This window comes from Sceloporus occidentalis, unplaced genomic scaffold (assembly GCF_023333645.1).
Source record: "Sceloporus occidentalis isolate IW3139 unplaced genomic scaffold, rSceOcc1.0.p SCAF_343, whole genome shotgun sequence".
NCBI lineage: Eukaryota > Metazoa > Chordata > Lepidosauria > Squamata > Phrynosomatidae > Sceloporus > Sceloporus occidentalis.
Window position 1 is genome coordinate 401,517 of NW_028317323.1, and position 13,412 is coordinate 414,928.

Consider the following 13,412-nt stretch of genomic DNA (forward strand, 5'->3'; position numbering starts at 1 on the left):
AATAATCTGAAATCTATACATTGTCTGGGGAACATAGTTTTAGCTTGCAAACTCAGCAGTATTAGAAAGCTTTCCAACTGTGGCTTTTTGAAGCATGCAGAGGTAAAAGCATTAGGAGGAGGAGTTAAACCCACAAGACCATATCGTTTTTCTAAACTATTGTATATTAGAGGTAAGAAATCACGTTAGTCATGCTATATTGTGCAAATACCAGACATGAAACAGATGGACAAGCTGTACACAAACATGAAATATCTTTGACTCTTGCTCACATGTAAACTGTTACAGGATTTCCTGTATCTGTATAAGCCAGCTGTAGCTGGAATTGCCTTTTTTGGCAATGTCCACAACAGACCATACCAGTCACTAATATCTTACTGAGGCATGTATTCTTTACATTCAAAACTACCGTATTTGCTCGATTATAAGACAAGTTTTTTTTTCCAGTGAAAAATACCCCTCGTCTTATAATCGGGGTCGTCTTATAATCAGACCTCAAATAAGTCTGACTATGAGACGACTAAGATCCAGATCCCCCGCAGCTGCAGGGGGGACCTGGATCCTCCTGTCGTCGCCCCCTCGCCCCACTTACCGGTGCTTCTGAGTCCCCGGTGTGTAGATGTCTACGCAATTTGCGTAGACAACTTACGCTGCAGCCGGAAGGAGGTGTGGCTAGCAGCGGGGGTTGTCTGCGTCCATCGCGCAGACCTTCCCCGGATGTCAGAGATCAGAGTTCCCCACACCGGTGCGGTACCGGCACGCGGAAGTCTCTCAGACAGTCGGGGAAGGTCTGCGCGATGGAGGCATATCATGGGGCACAGTGGCATATAGGGGGTATAAGGCATTACTGGGGGGCAGGTTGGAAAATAGAAGGAAATAAAACCAAAATATTTCTCAATCATAGCTTTTATTAAAAAAAATAATTTACATCAATTAACATTTACTGGTAAAACTTTTTTCCTATAGGGTCGTCTTATATTCAGGCTCTCTTTTTTTCCTAAATTAATATTCAGATTTGGGGGGGGGGGGTCGTCTTAATAATCTAGCAAATACGGTATATGTAACATTTTGAAACAAAATCAGGCTTGAGGCAGTCCCAAAATCAGGCTCACACACAATTTGGGCATATATTTAAAAAAAAAATATTCTCAATACAAAACAAATATAAAGCTTTTGTGAATATACAACAAGATTCTGATCCTAAAGACCTTAAAGTATAAATAGTTTGTTCCAGTAAAACATGCCTTGCCTTTATTTCCAGGCACTGTCTGATCTCTTATTAAGACCACATTATCCTGCATTCCTCACATATCTTCATGGCATTCCTTTTTAATCTATAAGTTATTGCATGGCTGCTTTAAGCAGCTAATCAGTGGCAAGAAGAATCTCCCATTGGAATCAATAGGAGACCTTTCCACACATGTGAATGTGGGTCTGAAAAAAAACCGCCACTAACATTTCTAGCCCAAGCCAGCACTGGACCTGATAGGATGAGCCAAATAGATCCAAACATCTTCAGCACAGCATTTAATAGAAGCACCCATCATTTACAAAATGGATAACTTTAAAATCCATGTGGCATCATATGCATTCAAACACATATGATGGAGTATCTGCTTAAGGCGGAGATTAAACAAAAGGTGTTTAATAAATAGATTACCTGCAATTAGCATTTACCAGTAAAAAAATAAAACACTCCAGCCATCATATGTACTTTAACCCTTACATTCCCCCTAGAGCGGGTAAGTCATTACCTTCTGGTAACTGTCACGACTGACACCCACCAAAAGCTCACTTTTTTGACGGGAGTTTGTCAACTGGGTCTTTCTAGACCATCCTGGGCTCTCCCTTTATTCCTTTTACTGGTTTATTGAACTTAAGGAGCCCTGCTTGCTGATCACACTGATCAGCCCAAGCAAGGAGGGGGAGAGGGAGAAGGAGAAGAAAAAAAAAAAAAATGTTGTATAAGCCTGGCTACACCAAAATAGAGAGAGAGAGAGCTTTAAATAGGAAAAAGGTGTTAATGACCTTCCAAAGGAAAGTTAGGCCAGAGCTGCCATAGGACTTTGAACAATGACAAGGCACAGATTACAGCCACATTACTCAGGATGAATCAGACCAAAAAAAAATTCTCTCCACCTGGAATGAATAAAGAGATTCCATCCCCCCCTAAGTTATCCTTCTAAAGCTAGTTGCGTAACTACCTTGCAGATCAGAAACAAATGCTTTATCCGTATTTGAGGATACTACAAGACCTTTTGCAAAACTATGCAATTACATAGACTGGTTATACAGTGATTTCTCAAATATTTGTCTTTTTAAAACAAACACCATCGAATGGCATGGAACAGAAGTTTTGCTTAGAATGTATCTACTACAGCAAAAAGTTACAGGGACTCAAGTGCAGACATGAAATGATCCCCCATTCTACATTCCTTTGAATATACCCCGAAGTGAAATTCCTAACCAAGCACCTCCTATAAGCCATGCTAAATATTACAGAGCATCCCTGAACATATAAGTACACATACCTCTACAGATACCCATCTGTCTTCCAAACAGGAGTTGTTTTTAAAATGAAAGCGAGCTAATATCTGGAAGAGTTCTAAGACAGTTTGTTTAGAGTAAAAAGAAATCTGTTATTTTAGGAACGTGCTCCTCTACAAACACCAGTGAAATGCAACTCAAATAATGGAGGCCTTTGTATAACAAAATAAAAAAAAACAAAAAAAAAAACCCCAGACAATATACATATATATAGTAAAATTGAAAATAAATTTCGGGAGTGGTTCTAATACGCAGAAAATGCAATTTGTTATTAACTAGTTTACAAATAATATTGCATGTAATACCAGCTAAAGTTTTTTTCTAGATGGGAACTGGGTGTGGTTCCAGCGTGAAGCTTTACTGAGGAAGTGGTTAACACAGGTAAGAAAGGCATGTGGCTATAGGTTTCCCATATTATAGACACAGTAGAAGGTTAAACAAACCCAAGAAAACAAACACACATGACAAAAATTGGTGAAAACGAAAGTTTCCAAAAAAAAAAAAAAAAAAAAAAGCTATACATAAGCAATTAGAATGACAGGTTTTACAGAATATACCTATGTTCCTTGTAAAGACATTACAACTTCATACACAAAAAAGGTAAAAGGGAAGAGGGAGTGTGCCCAGACACTAAATTGGCATTCACACCTATGGCTAGTTGCCATATTCTCACTTGTGAAAGCTATGCAAGAGAATTCTATTAGGGGGGGGGGGGGGGGGGGGGGGGGGGAAGTGGTGAACAGGGTGGAAACCAAGCCCCTGAAGGACAGACTCAAGTTAGACTGTTCGTTATTATATTGTCTTAGTATAGCGCTTCCTACAATACAGATTTTCAAGGGCAATGACGAGCTCGACTTAGTAAATGTGCCCTCTGCACCAATGTAACATAAAACAATTAAAAACACAAGCCTCGTATAAAAAAAGCTGATAGGAGATGCAAAGACACCAAGAGTGTAAAATATGAGTAACACGATTATTGTATTGAAAATATATACATATCGTTGTGACGTGAACTGTGAAAAAAAGGTTACAGAGCGTACATACGACCAAGCGCCAGAGACCATCCCTTAGCTTCTCCTTTGCAGTATTCGCCTGCATTAGCACACCTTCCCTTGTCACAGACCGACTCCTAGGAGTGGCCAGTCCTCGCGGAAGCAAGCTACAACACGCTACTTAAACTCTTGAAAGCCACGCACGCCAACATTTTAGTAATGGTTTTTTTTTGTTCTAACATACATGCACGCATGTACAAATGCACTTTAAAAAAGGTAGTCGCAAGAGAAAGCGTAAAAGGAAGAGGAAACCGTATTTATCCACAAGCAAGAGACATCGCAAAAACAGATCACACGGCAGAAGACGGTATCGCTGAATTCCGACCCATAAAGTTCTAAATAAACAGAAGCCCAGTGAATAACCCATATAAAGAGGAAGCAGACAGGGTAGGTAACAACTCTACCTGAAGACAGGACGCCCACTGCAGATAGACTACCGCTGCAGATGCAGCTAGTACAGAGCAAGAAAGTATAACGATAAGTGCTCTAAACCGCAGACACCTCAAATAATGCCGAGCACCGACTAATACCGGTCAGCTGCAGACGTTTGAACTAGGGTGGTGGCCAGTAGATCACACCCACAAAATGGGAAGGTCTTTTGAAGGAGGTGGGGCGTAGCGAAGAGATGGGTGCATTCATTGACCAATCAGTGCCACAAGAACGATGCAAGATTTTGCGCCCTTGTGAGTCTTAACCAGTAAAACGGTAGAATGATTTAATGCGTCGTGTTGCTTGCGACTGCGTTAGTTCATAGGACGGGTTATTACCGCAATAAATATATTTTGACTAAAGTGAGTTACCGTTGCGGAATTATCATGATTAGTTACAATAAACCACAATTATTACAGCGTCAATAGTTAAGCTCGTGGTCGCCCATATCCGGGGAAATGGTTGTCCCAGGTAAAATAACACAAACTGACGGGGATGGAGTCTGAAAGCTTGTAATATAAGATACTGGAGTAGACTTAAAATACATTGAAATTCGGCTAATACCTTCGTGTCGCCCTTCCCTCCGGATTTAAACAAGGTAAATGAACGTTCATGGACGTGGAGTGATGATGTGTTCTTACCTAAACATATTTCAGGCGTCCAAAGCGGGACATAATTCATGGGTGTGGCAACGGGGAAAAATCAAAATGAGCTCACAACCTACCGACAGCTGTATTTAGGTTAATTTATTATTTCACCGTTCTTTTTCTAAGTAATTTAAATCAAGAATGCTTTTTAATAAGGTTACAAAAAGGACATAATGGTAAGAAAGGGGCATGTGGGCATAATGTGTAGTTCTAACTTGGCCATATGGTAATGTAGATGTTCATGTGTAAACTAGTAGAAAGGATTTGAGTGTTGGATTGGTGCAGGTTTGTTTTTATTTAGCCATTTTGCTGTGACACTAGTCGGGTGTGCATTTTTTAATGCACACCCAAACACAGCCAAACCTGTGCATTTTTATCTCTTCATAGATGTCCCAAACTGGGCATGGGCACAGGATGACCAAATGTCAAAATTCTACAAATGTGCGCCTCCCAAACATGCTCCTTTAGCCCCCAAACAACCAGGCAAACTTATCATTGCGGTATCACATATTGTTGTTTGGCTGTTTTCCGGGGGGGGGGGGGGACGACGTAGAAGCACAAATTCTGAAAAGGCTGATGGTAGAATTAAATTGTGAGATGTATTCGTGAAATAACCTAGGGTGTCTAGTCTTCAAAAATAATTCCTGGGGTAAACTGAATTGGCCGGCTTCAAATTTGTCCCAAATAGGACACAGGTACAGGATGACAACATGTCAAAGTTCCAAGTTGAAAATCTTAGTTGCACATGTCCCAAAAGTGGACTTTTATCCCCCAAACAACCAGACAAACCAATGCATGTACTCAGGAGATGTTGCTGAACAAAAAGTACTACTAATGGCATCTAAAGAAAATTACAACTTACCACAACAGAAATATTAGAACAACGATTGCCCTTTTTTTCTGGGTCAATATTTTCTCACATTTTCCTCTCGATTAGATCACTAATTATATCCTCTATTCATGGATGTTCTTAACCATCTGTAAATGTTACCTTTTACTACTACAAAACATTTCTGAGGTAATGAAATAAAATAAGGATCATATTCCTTTGATTAATTACAGTCTTCTATAAGTTGGGCCGAAAGTTACCCATCCTCTTCTGTAAATTTAACAAAAGAAATGAGCATTGCAATATAAAATAAAATAATACCTTTTTATTGGACTAACATTGCATTTTAAGGACAAGCTTTTGAGAGTATAAACCTCCGTTTGTTAAGTCAAAAGCCATTTTCTGCAAACACACACATAGGGTCATGAGTGTATCTGATGTTACTTCACTGGGTCATGGGAAAAAGTGTCAAGAACACTGGCTACAGTGGGTGATATTACCTGTTACACATCTGTATGTCAATTGCTGTATTGTACTTGTAGTTATCTGTAACATTTTCATCTTTGTACAGCGCTGCGAAATCTGTCGGCGCTTTATAAATAAAGTATAATAATAATAATGTGGTGATGTTTATTATGTTACACTAATTTAGAGAGTGCTAGTATCATCCGTTGTGCTGTTGCAATAGCTTACACTTTATTGGTATAACAGCATTGTGCATTTCCCTGCTGGTTCAAAAGGCTGATAATGGAGGGGGCAGCGACTCAGATCACACAGGGGGAAGTTGCAGATGATGGCAGTGGCAGTCTTCACACAGAAACCATGAGGGGACGAGCAGGGAAACAATGCAAACCCAACTCTCAAAGCAGGTGAAAAAATGGTAAATGAAAAAAAATATACCGTATTTGCTCGATTATAAGACGACCATGATTATAAGATGACCCCCCACAATCTAAATATTAATTTAGGAAAAAAACAAAAAGCCTGAATATAAAAAAGTTTTACTAGTAAATATTAATTCATGTAAACAATTTTTTCATATTTAATAAAAGCTATGATTGAGAAAAATATATATTTTTTTATTTCCTTTTATTTGTCAACCTGCCCCCCCAGTTATGCACATCTGCCCCCAGAAATGTCTTATACCCTCCTATATGCCACTCTGCCCCATGATATGCCTTTTAACCCCCTATATGCCAGAGTGGCATATAGGAGGTTAAAAGGCATATAGGAGGTTAAAAGGCATTTCTGGAGGTATATATATATAACTGCTAACAGCAATCACACTCCTATCAAGCCAAGGCAGCCAGTACATGCTGGGACCTGGGGATGAAAGGAGTGTGAGTACAGCCTCCCTATGCCATGCTACCACCTCCACCCCCCTTACACATCCAGGCTATCACACACACACTCATTCACAAACATTTAAATACTCATTCATTCCATTAATCACACATACTTCACACATTAATCACAAAAACCCTCCCCCACCCCCTTACCTGAACTGCAGATCTCTCACTCGAAGACTTCTGCAGGGGCCCGGCTGTGCGAGCAACTTCTCTGGCCCTGCCCCCAGAGGAAGGAGGGGGAGGTAGAGTTATGTGACACTTCTAGCTTCTTGTTCTCCTGCCGCTGGTAGAAGAGAAGCTGCTCCCGACCAAAGCACCGGTAAGCAGCCTGGCCCCAGCGGAGGTCTGATTAGAAGACGACCTCGATTATAAGACGAGGGGTATTTTTCAGAGCTAACGAATATCTACCAAAATCGATTAAAAAATTCCAAATTTCAGTTGAGGGGGGGCCAGCCCATATGTATACCCATCCCCCGGCACACAAAATAGGATTGTGAATACCACCTCCTGCGTGATAGATCTAACGAAAAAAAACAGTTGATCTAACCGGATCTAACGAATATCTACCAAAATCCTTAATTTTTTTTCCAAATTTCAGTTGAGGGGGTCCAGCCCCCCTCATTAAATATGCAATATCTAGATCTAACAAAAAATTTGTCTGATCAAACCTGATCTAACGTGGAGCCATCATAATCAGTAACTTTTTGTTGAGGGGGGGCTGGCTACGGGTTAGCCCCCCCTGAAAAAGATTGTTAATATTGCCTATTTTAGAGTAGATCTAATGAAAAAAACAGTTGATCAAACCTGATCTAACAAAGATCTAACAGATGCAATGATCTTTTGTAAAAATTCTTAATATGGGGGGGCTAACCCGGGGGAGGTCACAAAAGGGGGATGCTAAAAGTAGGAGAAATGCAGAAGTTGGAAATAGGAATTCCCAGCAGCAGCGGCAGTAGTGCCAGTAACATGTCCCATTTCCAATCCTTTGCACCCATGCAGAGCATCCGTATTAGCCCCACCCAAGCATCATGCTCCATGCTAACTCTGGGGGAACCTTTTTTAAAAAGAGTTCTATAACATTGGGAAATTCAGTCCTGCTCCACGGGGCTGCATGTGCCTACCATGTGCCAGTGTCTGCCTGCTCAGGCCCAGTACTCTACTACTACTACTACTGCTGCACCTCTTTGACGGTCGTTACTCTGGGGAAAACCTTTTTTTTTACATTTCTATAATACTGGGCAAATCCAGTCCTGCTCCATGGGGCCGCATGTGCCTAAGATGTTCCAGTGTCTGCCTGTCCAGGCCCAGTACTCTACTACTACTGCTGCTGCTGCATCTTTGACTGTCCTAACTCTGGAGGAACCCTTTTTTTAACTTCTATAATGAAAGGTGAGCCCAATAACCCCCCCTTTTGGGAATGCCCTCCTGAATGTCGTTCCGAATAAAGACCTCTGAATTTCGGCCAAAACAAACTGCTGGAAAACTACATTTGTTGCCCTGAAAACAATTGCAGAAAAACTAACTGTAATTATTAGACTTGTGCATTCGTATTCGGGTGAACATGAACATGTTCGCCTTCGTTTACTAATCTCCCTGGTCCCTTCCCCATCTAGTCTACCTTATCTATGCAGCATCGCAGGGGTAAACGGAAGCGGAAATCCGTAGGTTCGCCGTCAGGAGTTAAAGGGCCGCGGGAACTCTATTGGTCGCCTGCAGAGGCCTCCTCTGGCATCAACTAATTGACAAATTGGTTGATGCCAGGTGGTCTCAATGGTCTCCCCAGGCCAAGTTCAGCTTCAGCAGTTAAAGGGCCATGCGACGGACTCTATTGGTCGCCTGCAGGGGCCCTGCCAGCAACAAATAGAGTTGTTCTTATGGCCATTTAACTCCTGACAGCGAACCTATGGATTTCTGCTTCCGTTAACCCCTGCGATGCTACATAGATAACGGGAGCGGAAATCCCTAGGTTCGCCGTCAGGAGTTAAAGACCTTTAACTCTTGTAGAGGGGAGACAAGCCAAGTTCCCCATCAGGAGTTAAAGGGACCTGCAAGCGACTCTATTGGTGGCTTGCAAGGGGCTCGTCTGCCATCAACCAATGAAGTATAGGTGTACCTCATTGGTTGATGGCAGAGGAGGCCCCTGCAGGTAACCAATACAGTTGCTCGTACGGACATTTAAAATCCTGGCGCCAAAGCTGCTGCATAGTGCGTACCGCATTATCCCCGTATTAACGAAGAATGTACGCAAACCGAACACAGGAATGGGCAAATATTCGTGGAATACAAAGATTTTCCCTCCACAAAGACGAACATGAAGAGTTGGCCGGCACCCAAGTCTAGTAATTATATTGATAGTAGAGGGCCCGGTATCTCTCCCACATACAGCTGCTGGGTATTTAACAAAGGATATTTTCAGAGTTACATGTTTTACCATGCTCAGCCCTAAAAGAGTTACAGCAGAGAAGCCTGTATAATCATGTTAAGAAAATCATTAAGACAATAGGGCGATAACAACAATTATATACAATAAATACAAATTCTGGAGAAATCAATAGATCAGTTTTCTAAATCCTGGATTTTTTGTAAACATTTTTTTCAGGCAGGTAGGATGTTCCAAATATCTCTGCCGCTTCTGCTGACCACTTCCGCATCTTCTCCTGCATCTTCTGCTTCATCTTCTTTCTAATATTTTCTCCCCTCTCTTTTCCATTCTTCAATCTTCAATCCTTAATCTAGTATCTTCTTTCTTTTTGTGCATCTCCACAGACATAACCCGGTAACTTTTGCCAAAATGGAGGTGCTTGCGGTGATGTCCTCTCCTGATCCTCCAATAGAGGGAGAGGACATCACTGCAAGTGTTGCCATTTTGCCCTCAGGGGAACTGAATTCAGAAGATACCAGATTAAGGATTCAAGATTGAAGATAGAATGGAGAAGATAGAAGAAGATGCGGAAGTGTTCGGCAGAAGCTAAATGGTCGGCAGAGAGGGTAGGGAAACAATTAGAGAGTGTGAGAGAGTGAGAGTGTGACTGAGCATAAGTGAATGTGAACCCAAGAATTTCAGATGGAAATTCTGAGCTTTTTGGTTAATTTTTGTCCCATTCGTGGTGGTCTAGCCTCATTTTCGGAGCTTTGTACGAATTGCAGAATTTACCAAAATTCTGTACATTTGCAATTCGTTCAAAGTCTAGTTCTTGATGACTTTGGCTATATGTTTGGGGTCATTGTGATGCTGAAGAATTTGAGGTCAATCAGATGCCTCTCTAGTGGCATTGCATGATGAATAAGTATCTGCCTGTACTTCTCAACATGAGAACAGAAATTCCTACTAAATCCCCAACTCCATTTGCAGAAATACAGCCTGAAACATGCTTCACTGTTCTCTCACTTTTATTTGAAAAATCGTTTATTGATCTGCAAAAGCCACTGAAACAACTTGCTAAATAGATTCTAATATTTGTCCTGTCTTTGTTATGTATTTTTTTTTTTTTTACAACTTTTCATTTAAGTGGCAATTTACTTTTCTGTTTTGTTTAATATCTGTTTATTGCAAGATTTTCACAATTGTCGGAAGGCACAAACACACTCTTTGGAATGAGCATTACAATAAACGGTTGTGTCCAAGCTGTTGTTACCTATGCACAGTGAAATCATCCAACAATTTCAATGGGGTAGGGTTACATCGCCTTACGTTTTCATCAAAATATGGGTTTTTGAGAATACACATGAAAAGGAAAACAAATGTAACTCCCGCAAAGCTGCCTTCGCGTTGCTCCCACATAGCGTCTCCTCTTCTCTTGTTCCACCCAGGAACCCAGCGGAGTCACGTAAAGTGACGTAAATTCATGTGACTCCGCTGGGAAATCTGCAGATCAGGAAAGCGGGTGTGGGGGGGGATTGACCACATGTTGCGGAAGTGGGCGGGAGTGGAACACACACATTGCGGGAGCGGGCGGTAATGGTCAGAAATTCACCGGCAGCGGGATTAAAAAAAAACAGTCCTGCACAGGGCTCTACCTTGTACCATCTGGTTAAGATTTTGAATGTGATTTCTTCTATATTGGTGGACAGCAAGTTTAATGTGGTAGCTCTGCTTTTCCCCCGCTTCTGGTTGGTCAAGGCCACCCCAGAATCCCTTTCCCATAGCAACATATAGTAAGGTTTTCAGAAAGGCCTGATATCCAGTAATAAACAATTAATTTTGGAGGTAAACCTGCATGGGGCTTCCCCAGAAAGGCACAGCGACTCAAATTGTGTAGGTTGCCTCGCTACTATCCTTGGCCACTCTGAGGAAGATACAAAGTGAGCTAGCTGATTATGTGTAAAGGTGTGAGTCAGTGAGTTCGCGATTGGAGGATCAAAGAGAGGACGTCACCACAAGCAGGCCCGGACTGGCCATCGGGCACGCCGGGCCGGAGCAGGGCCGTGGCCGGGCCAGCCAGGGCCGAATTGACTTAGGGGCTAATGGAGCTGCAGCTTCAGGCCCCTACCTTAAAATAGGCCCAGTCAGCCTAACACAGGACAAAAGGGGCACCTGCCCCTTAAGCCTGCAGCAACTACGACCGGGCCCGCTACTTACCGGCGAGCAGCGTCCCTTCCACGGCCAGGGGGACGCAGGAATCCAACAGAGCCATGTGACGTACGTGACGTACGTCACATGACCCTGCTGTGCATCTGCTTCCCCTGTGCAGATCCGCAGAAGTCTGCGAGCGGCGCGTGCATCATCGGTTCAGGTAAGGGGGTGAGGGAGGCTGTATGGTGTATGTGAGATTAAATGAAAAAGTGAATTAATGAGTATCTGTGAAGGAGTGAGTGAATGAATGTTTGTGAATGAGTATATGTAAATCAGTATCTGAATGAGGGAATTAATGAGTATCAATGTATGAATGAATATCTGAATAAATGAATGATTATCTGTGAATTAGTGAATAAATATTTGTGAACAAGTGAATGAATATGTGTGTGTGTGTGATAGCATGGATGTGTAAGGGGGGGCAAAGATGCCACAGGCAGGCTGTTATGGTGGCAAAGTTATCACAGGCAGGCTGTTTTGGTGGCAAAGTTTGGAGGCAGGCTGAGTGAAACCGTCTGTGGAAACCCTCCGGATGCGGGTGTCAGTGTGGCAAAGCCTGTCCTGGTGTTTGTGATTGGGTGTCAGTGTGGCAGAGCCTGTCCTGGTGTGTGTGTGTGTGTCGGTGTGGCAGAGCCTGTCCTGGTGTGTGTGTGGGTGTCGGTGTGGCAGAGCCTGTCCTGGTGTGTGTTTGTGTATGGGTGTTGGTGTGACAGAGCCTGTCTTGTTGTGTGTGTTTGTGTTTGGGTGTCGGTGTGACAGAGCCTGTCCTGGTGTGTGTGTGTGTTTGGGTGTCGGTGTGCCTGTCCAGAGCCTGTCCTGGTGTGTGTGTCTGGGTGTCAGTGTGGCAGAGCCTGTCCTGATGTGTGTGTCTGGGTGTCAGTGTGGCAGAGCCTGTTCTGATGTGTGTGTTCGGGTGTCAGTGTGGCAGAGCCTGTCCTGGTGTGTGTACGAACACAGAAAAGAACCCCAGCATTCCAATCAGCTTCCAATCCTTTGGTTACTTTACTCAAAGAAAGCAAAACAAAAAAGCAACATTCCGGCCAAACAGGGTCTTTGTCAAGCTCAAACGGCCCTGTTTGGCCGAAACGTTGCTATTTTTGTTATGCTTTCTGTTTTTGTTTTGCCCTTTTTCCTGCTAGCTCCCAGCTTCCTGGGAGTTGAGTGCTGAAACATTTCTTCTTTCTTTAACTGTCCTGGTGTGTGTGTGTGTGTTTGGATGTCGGTGTGGCAGAGCCTGTCCTGGTGTGTGTGTGTTTGGATGTCGGTGTGGCAGAGCCTGTTCTGGTGTGTGTTTGGGTGTCGGTGTGGCAGAGCCTGTCCTGGTGTGTGTGTCTGGGCGTCGGTGTGGGAAAAGCCTGTCCCGGTGTGTGTGTTTGGTTATCTGTTTCCTTAATTTACAGTGGGAACTATTTCATTTTAACTTATCCAGAGATAAAATGCCCTCCTGAATTTGTAGTGACTTCAGGGGACAAAACATTCAAGGCCCTGAAATCACCCTGAAATAGTGGAAAAGATAAGGTATTGTGTTATTTACTCTATAATATTTATTTCAAGGATTAGTCACACTAAATTGTGGCTTCAGGCTTCCCATGTTGAATGACCAAGTATTATGTATATGTATGTACATATATGTTTTTATATAAAAATGGGCTGTTCAGTCTGAAATGCCCGGGCCTATTTTTTGTCCCAGTCCGGGCCTGACCACAAGTGCCACCATATTGCCCTCAGTTTACCTGATGGCACATGCATTAATGTCCTCTTCCCAGATTGGAGGAAAAGGAGAGTACGTCACCTCAAGCATCTCCATATTGCCCTTAGTTGGAGTTGGAGTTGAGTGAATGTGGGTAACACATTTTGTTCCTGAATAAAAATTCCCGGAAATTTTGGTTGAAGCGAATAAGGAATGAACGTAAAGTTTGTCCAAATAGTTTTTGGCCCATTTGCACATGTGTGATATATACATTGTGGCAAAGTTAGAGAGGCTTT